This window comes from Peromyscus maniculatus, chromosome 19 (assembly GCF_049852395.1).
Source record: "Peromyscus maniculatus bairdii isolate BWxNUB_F1_BW_parent chromosome 19, HU_Pman_BW_mat_3.1, whole genome shotgun sequence".
NCBI classification, from domain to species: domain Eukaryota; kingdom Metazoa; phylum Chordata; class Mammalia; order Rodentia; family Cricetidae; genus Peromyscus; species Peromyscus maniculatus.
This window is the reverse complement of record NC_134870.1, coordinates 10,184,005-10,194,864: the sequence shown is the minus strand read 5'-3', so window position 1 is coordinate 10,194,864 and position 10,860 is coordinate 10,184,005. Positions and strand designations below refer to the sequence as shown.

Genomic DNA, 10,860 nt, shown 5'->3' with positions numbered 1-10,860 from the left:
GTTATCTTGACAATGTTTTGAATTGAAAATTTAAAGCAAATACACACATCCCTTCCAATGGCACATGAAAGCCTAGCAGAGGGGTAAATCTTCTACAAAGCTTATTATCTTCCCAGAAATGTTTGATGAAGTAAGTGAGAGTGCACTTCGCTCCCGTGCCCCCTCTACCCTCCATGCCTCCAGAAGCATCAGGAGCTGGAGGAACGATGAGTGGCGTCAGCCAGACAGCCAGCTTTCTCTTCCTGTCATGTTTCTGCCTTGAGTCAAGCCAAGACAAGAAGAGAGCGAGTCAGGGACAGAAGGTCTTGAAAGCTTAATGAAGTTTGGGATTTCAGTCATTTTGCCTGAACATAGCTGTTCCTGGGATGAGTTTGGATGCACTGGAGGAAATAATACAACTGGGGACCTTGGTAGAGTCAGACATGGACAGGGAGTTATGTGCTCTGATGGAGGAGGTGACAAAGACACCCACGGACAGCTCTGCAGTGCTAGCAGAAGGAAAGCATGCACTCATTCTAGATGCAACATATGAGCCCCGCTGTGTGACCTTTCTGCTGGCCGCTGTGGCTCGGAGTACGTTCACCTACTGCTGCAATGGAGGAAAGGAATCTGTTTTATTTATACAAATTTAGAGCACACTGAGCAAACTGGACTTAATTGATACAGGATGGTAATGCTAAGCACTTGCCTTAAACATGCAGAACTGGCTGCCACATGGAGCATGTGCTACTTTTAAGGAACACTTTCTTCTAAGCAACTGTGAGGTAAATTTTTTGATGAATTCATTGTTTAAATTCTTTTCAGCTTATATTTCCAGTATGTTTTTAAATACAACATTTTGTTTGTGTCTAAAATATTTGTATTTCTCTAATATGGGATTTGGGGTGTAATTTTCATTAAAATTGTATTGTATTCATCCATAATTTAGGGCATAATTATGAGGCTCAAATGAGATAATGATGCATATTATCATTTCAGGCAGCTAAAAGATGTTAGGTATCATAAATGCCACTATTACTACCCAAGTGCTAACAATTACTTTGTACCTATGACACACAATACTTTTACAATTACTGTCTTGCAGCATAAGGAATATTAAGATAAAAAGCTATAAAACATCAGTGTAACACATTGTATTTTTTGTTTTGATTATTAAAGCCATTTGATTATAGCTTTTCATGTTTGGATAAGTACAGAAATAGAAATTTGATCATGTCAAATAAAGACTTACATTTCACTATTACTAGACTCTTACATGTGAATATATAATATGAAGATTGAATAGTCCATTAAAAAGCAGATCTTCAGTGTATACCATACCAGTACAACGAAGCAGGCAAGAAACATATTACACAAGGAAAAACAATAACAAATTTCAGTCTTTCTAATTACTCACCCTTTTTCTGTTAGCAGCTTTGATAGAACGTGTTTTCTTGAGTAACACACTGCATTCCATAGAGTCTTTATTAATGTGAATTCTATTATTTGACCTTTATTGTATTTTATGTTCATCAATCATGGATAATATACAGCTTTATATCACCTATATCAACCATCTGTGTAGCAGGCTTTCTTGGACCTCCAACATGACACTTATTATTAATGATGAGTGCTTGGCCTTAGCTTAGGCTTGTTTCTAGCTATTTTTTTAAACTTAAATAAACCCATTTTTATTAATCTATGTGCTGCCCAAGTTTTGTTTACCTCATTTACGTACTGTCCATACTGTTTTCCTGCTTCTTCCATGTATGTCTGTCTGGTACCTGGCTGGATGGCTACTGACTGGCTGGTTCCCTTTTCTCTCTGCCTGCCAGCCCTGCTTACCCCTCCTCTGCCTAGCTATTGGCTGTTCAGCTTTTTATTAGACCAATCAGGTACCTTAGGTAGACAAGGTGAAACAGCCACACATCGTTACATAGTTAAAAAATTATTCTGCAACGCAAACAGATATAACACATCTTTATACAGTTAAACAAATATTCTGCAACACAAATAAGTGCAACACATCTTTTCAGTTAAAATATTCCATTCCCCAACATATGGGTACCTCTCCTTGGTAGTGATTCAACAGTTCTGCCTCCTAGTTTTTGGTATTAACTTCTTAAAATACCCAAACAAGTTTTTTAGATAATACTTTTCCAGCTGTTTTTATTATTCCTAAAAGTGAAATTATTTTGATCAAAACCAATGTTTTGTGGCTTATCCCCCTTATATCACAGCATCACCAACATTGCATTTTTGTGAAATGTTTTTCCTTTTATCATATTTTTGCAGAAAATTTTGAAAAAAGTGTTATTGATGTTTTATTGATATTTTTGTGAGGCATGAACTAACTCACAAAGTTATTTTTGTTTTGTTTTTACTTTATTTGACATTTTTTCTTAGTTAGGATTTGTATTACTGAGAAGAGGCATCATGACCATGAAACTCTTAGGAAGGGAAACACTTAATTGGAGCTAGCTTATAGTTTCAGAGTTTTGGTCCACTGTTGACATGGCTGGAAGCATGGCGGGGTGAAGGCAGACATGGTGCTGAAGAGGTAGCTGAGAGTTCCACATCTTGATCTATAGGCAGCAGAAGTAAATGCCTCACCTATTTCAGCGACCACATCTCCTAGTAGTGCCATTCCCTATGGCCAAGCATTCAAACATATGAGTCTATGGGGGCCATTCCTATTAACCATCACATTCCACTTTCAAACCCCCATAGGCTTTTAGCCATAACGTAATGCAGAAATACATTCAGTCCAGCTTCAAAAGTCCCCATAGTCCGTAGCAGTCGCAAACTTGTTTAAACGTCCAAAGTTCAAAGTCTCTTCTGAGATTCATGTAATCTCTTAACTGTAATTCCTATAAAATAAAAACAAAAAGGCAGATCACATACTTCCAACATATAATGGCACAGAATATGCACTGCCATTCCAAAACATAGGGAAGGAAACATAGTGAGGAAATGTACCAAAGCAAGACCAAAAACCAACAGCTGTGGGAATCCTGTATGCTGTGAATATATGTTGCTATGATTGATTGATAAATAAAACATTGATTGGCCAGTAGCCAGGCAGGAAGTACAGGAGGGACAAAGAAGGAAGAGAATTCTGGGACGTGGAAGGCTGAGGCAGAGAGAGCTGCCAGCCTCTGTGATGAGTAGCAAGACATAAGTTACAGGTAAGCCACGAACCATGTGGTAAGGTATAGATTAATAGAAATGGGTTAATTTTAGATATAAGAACAGGTAGCAAGAAGCCTAAGCTTTAGACCAAACAGTTTGCAAATAATATAAGTCTTTGTGTGTTTATTTGGGTCTGAGGACTGCAGGAGCCGGGCAGGAACGGGATAACTACAGCTATAACCAACTGTGAAAACTCTAAACTCTGCATCTCCATTACTGGTATCAAAGTGCTCTTCAGATCTTTAACTCCTTTCAGCTCATTGATTGAAACACACTTTTCACTCCTGGCTGGTTCCAGTTCCTGTTAGCAGCTTTCCTTGACAGGTATCCTATAAGTCTGGCCTCTCCAACATCTTGGGGTCTTCAACACTATCGAGGCTTCACCTTCATAGCCTCACTCTATGGCCTCTCTATGCCTTCATGCAAGGACACTCCTGCCACACATCTGGCCTCAGGAGCTCTGCGTAGTTGTGGAGGGTGACTTCATAACCTCTTTCTTATATCTTTGACTTTGAAGCCACATGGCCAAAATTGTCAATATCTGCTGTTTGCTGGGGTTGGATCATGGCCCCATCATTTAATTACATCTTCATTAGCTTTATGTTTTTGATGATTTCCTTCACTACTAAGCTTGACTGTCCTGAAGCTGAGTCTGTTGACCATGGTGGCCTCAAATGACCCCTGCCTCTGGAGTGCTGGGATTAAATGCATGGAACACTGCACCTGGCTCTAAGCTTTTCTTTAATTCCTTTTCACAACCTGGAAGGTTAGCTGGGAGAGGTCTTGCCTTGAGGTCACCACTCCTTTTATTCCATTTAATATCAGGCTTTTCTTTAATCTGCTTATCTCCTTGAACACAGGACTTAGCATACCATTCTACATCCTGGTGCCCCTATTCTCCTCAAATTGTACATTTTGTATTTTCCCACAATCAGCTTACTCCTTTTCTTTATAGATCTGCATAAGAGTGAGCACTAATAACCACAGGACAAAATCAATACTGGGCTGTTTTGAGATTTTTTCTGTCAATGCAATTAATCCAAAACTCTTCAAAATAGTCTTGCAGACTATTCAGACAAGGGCAGAAAGCAGCCATGTTCTTCACCAAAATATCACAAGAACAGTCTCTAGATCACATACTAACATTTTTCTCCTATGAAACTTCTTGAACCAGCACCCCCACCTCTCCACAGTTCAAATCAACATCAGCACTACATCCTTCCATGTTCCTACCAGGATGATCCATTAATCCTCACTTAAAGCACTTAATTGCTTTTCTAATCCAAAGTACCAAAGTCCACATTCCTTCAAACAAAAGCATGGTCAGGCCTATCACAGTAATACTTCAGTCACTGTTACCAACTTCTTTTTTGGTTAGGGTTTCTATTGCTGTGAAGAGACACCATGAACACAACAATGCTTATAATGGAAAACATTTAATTGGGGCTGGCTTACAGTTTCAGAGGTTTAGTCTACTCTTAGCATGTAGGCAGATATGGTGCTGGAGAAGTTGCTGAGAGTCCCACATCTTGATCTGAAGACAGCTGAAGTGAAGGCCATACCTACTCCAACAAGGTCACACCTCCTAATAGTGCCACCCTCTGTGTCCAAGCATTCAAGCATATGAGTCTATGAGAGCCATTCCTATTCAAGCCACCAGAACATTCTTGCTCATATGACTTGCTCTTACCTTAAAGGAATATTAGTTTAATTATTAATTAAGAGCAGGCAAAGGAGATTTCTGTAAAGCCTGATTGTAGCTAGAGTTTTTCTGCCTTGCCCAAAGTTAGGATAAATCTTTGTCACCAGCCAGTCCCACAGCTGTTCATATCCAACCAAGTAAACACAGAGACTTATATTGTATACAAACTATATGGCCATGGCAGGCTTCTTGCTAACTGTTCTTATAGCTTAAATTAATCCATTTCTGTAAATATATACCTTGCCATGTGGCTCATGGCTTACTGGCATCTTTACGTGCTGCTTGTCATGGCGGCAGCTGGCAGTGTCTCTCCCTCCGCCTTCCTGTTCTCTCAGTTCTCCTCTCTGTTAGTCCCGCCTATACTTCCTGCCTGGCCACTGGCCAATCAGTGTTTTATTTATTGACCAATCAGAGCAACACATTTGACATACAGACCATCCCATAGCACTTCTCCTTTTCTTTTCTTTTCTTTTTTTTTAAAGGAAGGTTTTAACCTTAACATAGTAAAATTACATATAATTTGGGAATTTGGGTGTTACTTCTCTTACTACTTCCTGCTGGAGGGGGTGCTGTATCTTATGGGGACACAAAGAAAATTTTAGGAATATGGAGTAGTCTATGAGGCTGTATTGTCTGAGCCAGTTGCCTTCAAACCACTTTCAATGTTGGATCATCTGGGCCATGGTGTCATCAGAGACCTTTCAAGGGATCTTGGCTGGTCAAACCTGATGTATCTTAATCTGGAGCACATCCATAGCCTCTGGCTTTCTGTGGAAACAAAAGCAGAGCCTCCTTTCCAAAGCCACATATCCTTACATCCAAATTTTGAAGTCAAGGTACCTTTAAAATATACATTTTGACATAACTCAACAGCTTTTGTAATCACATGTTTTTTTTATCAGTTAAGAATATCAGGCGCACGATGTGCGCGCGCCCTCTGCCTCGTCCACCGCTGCCGCCTCCTTCTTCTGCCGCTGCTGGTGCTGCTTGTGTGCCCCTCCAGTGTGGACCTGGTACCTCTTTTGTGAAGCGGCAGCTGAGGAGACCCCGGCGCTCGCCATGGCCTACGAGAAACCCAAGGAAGGAGTCAAGACTGAGAACAACGATCATATTAATTTGAAGGTGACGGGGCAGGATGGTTCTGTGGTGCAGTTTAAGATTAAGAGGCATACACCACTTAGTAAACTAATGAAAGCCTATTGTGAACGACAGGGTTTGTCAATGAGGCAGATCAGATTCCGGTTTGATGGGCAACCAATCAATGAAACAGATACACCTGCACAGTTGGAAATGGAGGATGAAGATATGATTGATGTGTTCCAGCAGCAGACAGGAGGTGTCTACTAAAAAGGGAACCTACTACTTTACTCCAGAATTTTGTTATAGACCAAGAATACATTTGCAATTAGAAAGCCACAATTTGGTTCCACCACATCCTGACTACTACAGTATAGTTTTCTCTATTCTTTCATTTTCCTGTCCCCATTTCTTTATTGTACATAAAGTAACTGGTGTATGTGCACAAGCATTTGCGCTTTTTTTTTCTTTTTTAAACTAAATGGCCAATGTTCTGTTTTGATTGACATCAGATGGAGATGTTCCGGGGGAAAGTACTGGTTCTGTGAAAATATCTCCCTTTCTCCATTAGTGGCATGCTCATTCAGCTCTTATCTTTATATTCCAGTAAGTTATTTTGCTCTCAAAGTTTTAACAAAAGAACCCAACAACAAAATCCTTGCATACCTTGTTTGATTGGAGAATTTTAATGTTTTTCATTTATCATTGTAAAACCAAGGACAATTTTATAACTTTTTTGTATGTAGCTGTTACATGTAGGGCGATCTGTCTTTAAGTAGGGGTAAATTACTCTTGAACAAAATGATCCTAGATAGTTTTCCCTTCAAGTCAAGCATCTTGTTGTTTAAATAAACTTCTTGTTTAAAATGAGCTGTTCTTTTTATTCTGAGGAATCATAAATAGAAAAGATGTTTAATGCCAAGTGTGTTGTCTCACACACCCTTAATCTAAGCACTAGGGAGGGAGGTCTACATAACAAGTCCTATAATAGCCACAGCTAGATAGAGAGACCCTGTCTCAAAAAAAAAAAAGAAAAGAAAAGAAAGAAAGAAAAGAAAAAGGAAAGACAAAAACCAAACCAAGCCTTACACGGGAAGGTCAGATGTGGTGGCACACACCTTTAGCCCCTAGCACTTGAAGCAGGGGGCAGGCAGATAATGCAGAAGCAAACTGGTCTACATGGCTGTTTCAGACTGACAAGGGTGATACAGTAAGACCGTCTCTTGATTTTTAAAAAGGGACAAGAAAGGGCTTAGCAGTTAAGAGCACAGTAGAGGACCCTGTTTTGGTTCCCAGTCGCCATCTGGTGATTCACAACTAATTCTAGTTAGGCAGATCTGATCTGCTCCTCTGGCCTCTATAGGCCAAACATCTATATGTGTCAAATAAATAAAACCAGGTATTTAGGGGTAAATGTTACGCCTGAGGTATAGAGAAAAAATATAACTTTAAGGAGAGTGTGTGTGTTCTGCAAGTCACAATGTAGATCAGTAGATCAGGCTGGCTTAGAAACTCATCTGCCTCCTAAGTGCTGAGATTAAAGTTATATTCCACCACACCTGACCCATTTTTAGTTTTTTAACGAGTATACATTTGCTGGGCAGTGGTGTCGCACGCCATTAATCCCAGCACTAGGGAGGCAGAGGCAGGTGGATTTCTTGAGTTTGAGGCCAGCCTGGTCTAGAAAGAGTTCCGGGACAGCCAGGGCTGTTAGACAGAAACCCTGTCTTGAAAGTCTACATTTTTGTGTGTGTGCATAAGTGTGCTTGTGCCACCATGTACCTGGGAAGTCAGAGCTCCCCCTGCCTCTACTTCCTGAGTGCAGGGGCCTCAAGGTGTGCTCCACACACAGTATTGTGCTTTTTTTAGCTTGAAGGTTGAAGGTACCTTCACTGCCGTGTTCTTTATTAAAATGACTTAGCTAAAGCTTTCCTGCTCACGATAGGAGCACTTGCTGGGCAACCATGAAAATGAGTTTGGATCCCAGTATCCACATAACAATCTGGGTGTCCTGTAAACCCAGCATTGGAGGTAGTGGAGACTGAAGGGACATGTGGCTTTGGCAGGCTTTGCCCTTCTCCCCATTCCCTCTGCCTTGCTAAAACCATTAAATCGTATTACTAAAGCTAGCCCCCATGATCTATTCTCTTATTTGGCCACCTCCTCCTGAGGCTGACTACCAAAGTCCAGCTATCAAAAATGCCCTTTAGTTCACCTAATTAACATGCCCAATTGAAATTAAACCTCATGCTAATATGGAGTTTCCCCTTGCACCTTTATAAACTGCTGTTTTCCTATGTGCTACATCTGTGTCCTCTATCCAGAGGCAGTCTTTTGTCCCCTGGGACAAATGCCTCTGCCTCCTTTCCTTTATCCTTTCCCCTTCTTCCTCGTCCCAGTCCCTATCCCCACACCATCATAGTCCACTCTAACACAGACCTCCCCTTCTCTTAAATTACATCTGCAAGGTCGTTCACTGTTTTCTCCCTGAGTCAGAAAGCAGTTATTTTTTTTCCTGCTTAATAAAGGATCTCTGTGAAAATTAAAAAAAAAAAAAAAGAATATCAAAGAGAACATAATCCAGATTCTCTGTGTGGTAGCCATCTTTACGTGGCTTATTTTTTATATTACCTTGAACCTACTGCTTTAAACTGCAGCATTTTAAGACTGAAACAGCACTGTGGCTGCTGGCTCTGCCCACTTCAGCTTCCCAACATGGCGGTGGTACGTTTTCTGCCAGCTCTGGGAGCCATCAACTCTCAGAAATAGTGGGTCTATGCTTCTATCAAAGCACCGTGTAGCCCAGAAACCTCTTTTTGTTTTGTACTAGCAAAGGCTAAATCCACCATGCAGCTTAATGTGCCATTTGCAGAGGCCTCATTCCTGCCAAACCGCAGGTTGAGCGCACACGCCAGAAACCCGCCATAGTAGATAGTAGGTCAAACGCGCAAGCTGCCACTAACTTGAGAGAAACAACTAGGAACTGTTTTTAGCTCTGTTTTAGAATCTTTTTTCTCAGGTTTTAGGTGGAAACTCTTGCCCCATGTTGGGCGCCATTTGTAGCTAGAGTTTTTCTGCCTAGTCCACAGTCAGGACAAATCTTTGTCACCTGCCAGTCCCACAGCCGCTCAGACCCAAACAAGTAAACACAGACTTATATTGCTTACAAACTGTATGGCCATGGCAGGCTTCTTGCTAACTGTTCTTATAGCTTAAATTAATCCATTTCCATAAATCTATACCTTGCCACATGGCTCGTGGCTTACTGGCATCTTTGCATGCTGCTTGTCATGGTGGTGGCTGGCAGTGTCTCTCCCTCTGCCTTCCTGTTCTCTCCTTTCTCCTCTCTGTTAGTCCCACCTATACTTCCTGCCTGGCCACTGGCCAATCAGTGTTTTATTTATTGACCAATCAGAGCAACACATTTGACATACAGACCATCCCATAGCACCTGATAACCTGAATTTAATCCCCAGTACCAAAGTTATGGAATGATAGAACCAATTCCTGCAAATTGTATTCTTGACTCCACAAGTGGGCCACAGTATACCCACACCAGCGCGCATGCACTTGTGTGTGTGTGTGCGCGCACACACACACACACACACACACACACACACACAGACAAAGAGAGAGGGGGGGAGAAGAATTACATGATATTTTCAATTAACTTGTGTGTATGGGCTTCCTTCTAGTTTTTGGTGCTGCTCTTCACTTTTATATGCCCTTCCTGAGAATCAAGACATATTTAACAACGGACATCAAGTAAGGTATTTGTTTGAAACAAATCTGAAAGCTGTTAGGAAAGAGATGATAATGGTGAGGTGAGCAGTTTCTTTACATTCTGATGAAGAATGACAGGGTAATATAGTATCTGAGTTTCAGGGCTGGTTCTGCCCCTCATCAGTGTTTAGATCAGGGTATTTGGTTTCTCTGTTCTTCTGCTCTTATTTGTAAGATGGGAATAATTGTAGTATATAATTTAAAGGGTTCCTGTAGATACTATGTTTAATTCTGTGACAAGATTAACATGTTCCTGGCATACCATGTCAGGCTAGAGAATAAATGAATTTGAAGTAATTAGAAAATAATAAGGAGTTAGTGATGAGGTATAAAGTGAACACTATTACCATCAATATTAATGCCATCTAACAGTGAGGACTGACTTTGTTTTTTATACTCCACTAAACACTGTAAAAGCATTATCTAAATTTCTATTGTACTTCACCAAGAGAGATACAATTTTCTTCATTTTATATGTAAGGAAATGAGCCTTTTAGTGTTAAGTAACTTAACTGGTAAGGCTGGGGTTTGAAACATATTTTATTTATTCATACTGTAGAAAGATCATTATCATGTAGAATAGTCAATAGATTTCTCAGTGTCACAGGCATGATTCAAGGCTTTGTAAGCAAAAATAGGGTGGAAGAATTGAACAGGTGGAGGCTTGAAGACATAAGCCTGAGAGTTCCTCCAAAGTTAACATAAGGAAATGGTTAACAGAACACAAAGAGAGGTTGGATAGTAAGAACCCAGACAAGGTGTGCCTCTGGTGGCCTAAACAGTAATGGTTTGTTTTTCAGTAGAACTTCTTTAAAACTTCTTGGGAGAAAAGTGTGATCTTATTTAGTAAATTCATGTAAACTCAATTTTAGATTTAGTTTAGATTCAAGAAAGGAAAAAAGTGGGAAAATGAATTGAGATTTCATGCGAATGATGCATCTCTTCAGAAACATTTTTCCTTTGAGCTTCTTGTAGATTCTTTTATTCAGGGGGATATGGAGGATTCTAACACTGACATCTTTTCCCCTTACCTTGCGCTCAGAGTTCTTCCTCTAAAATCAGTATCCAGTTGTGTGGGTCGCTCCACTCCACCAAGATAGCTCTTGAAGATTTATTTATTTATTATT

The 10,860-nt window shown here is 40.3% G+C and overlaps 1 pseudogene; it reads left to right on the top strand.

Moving 5' to 3' along the window:
• Positions 1 to 5,803: 5,803 nt before the first annotated feature.
• Positions 5,804 to 6,398, top strand: LOC121824008 (small ubiquitin-related modifier 2 pseudogene; annotated as a pseudogene).
• The last annotated feature ends 4,462 nt before the right edge of the window (positions 6,399 to 10,860 follow it).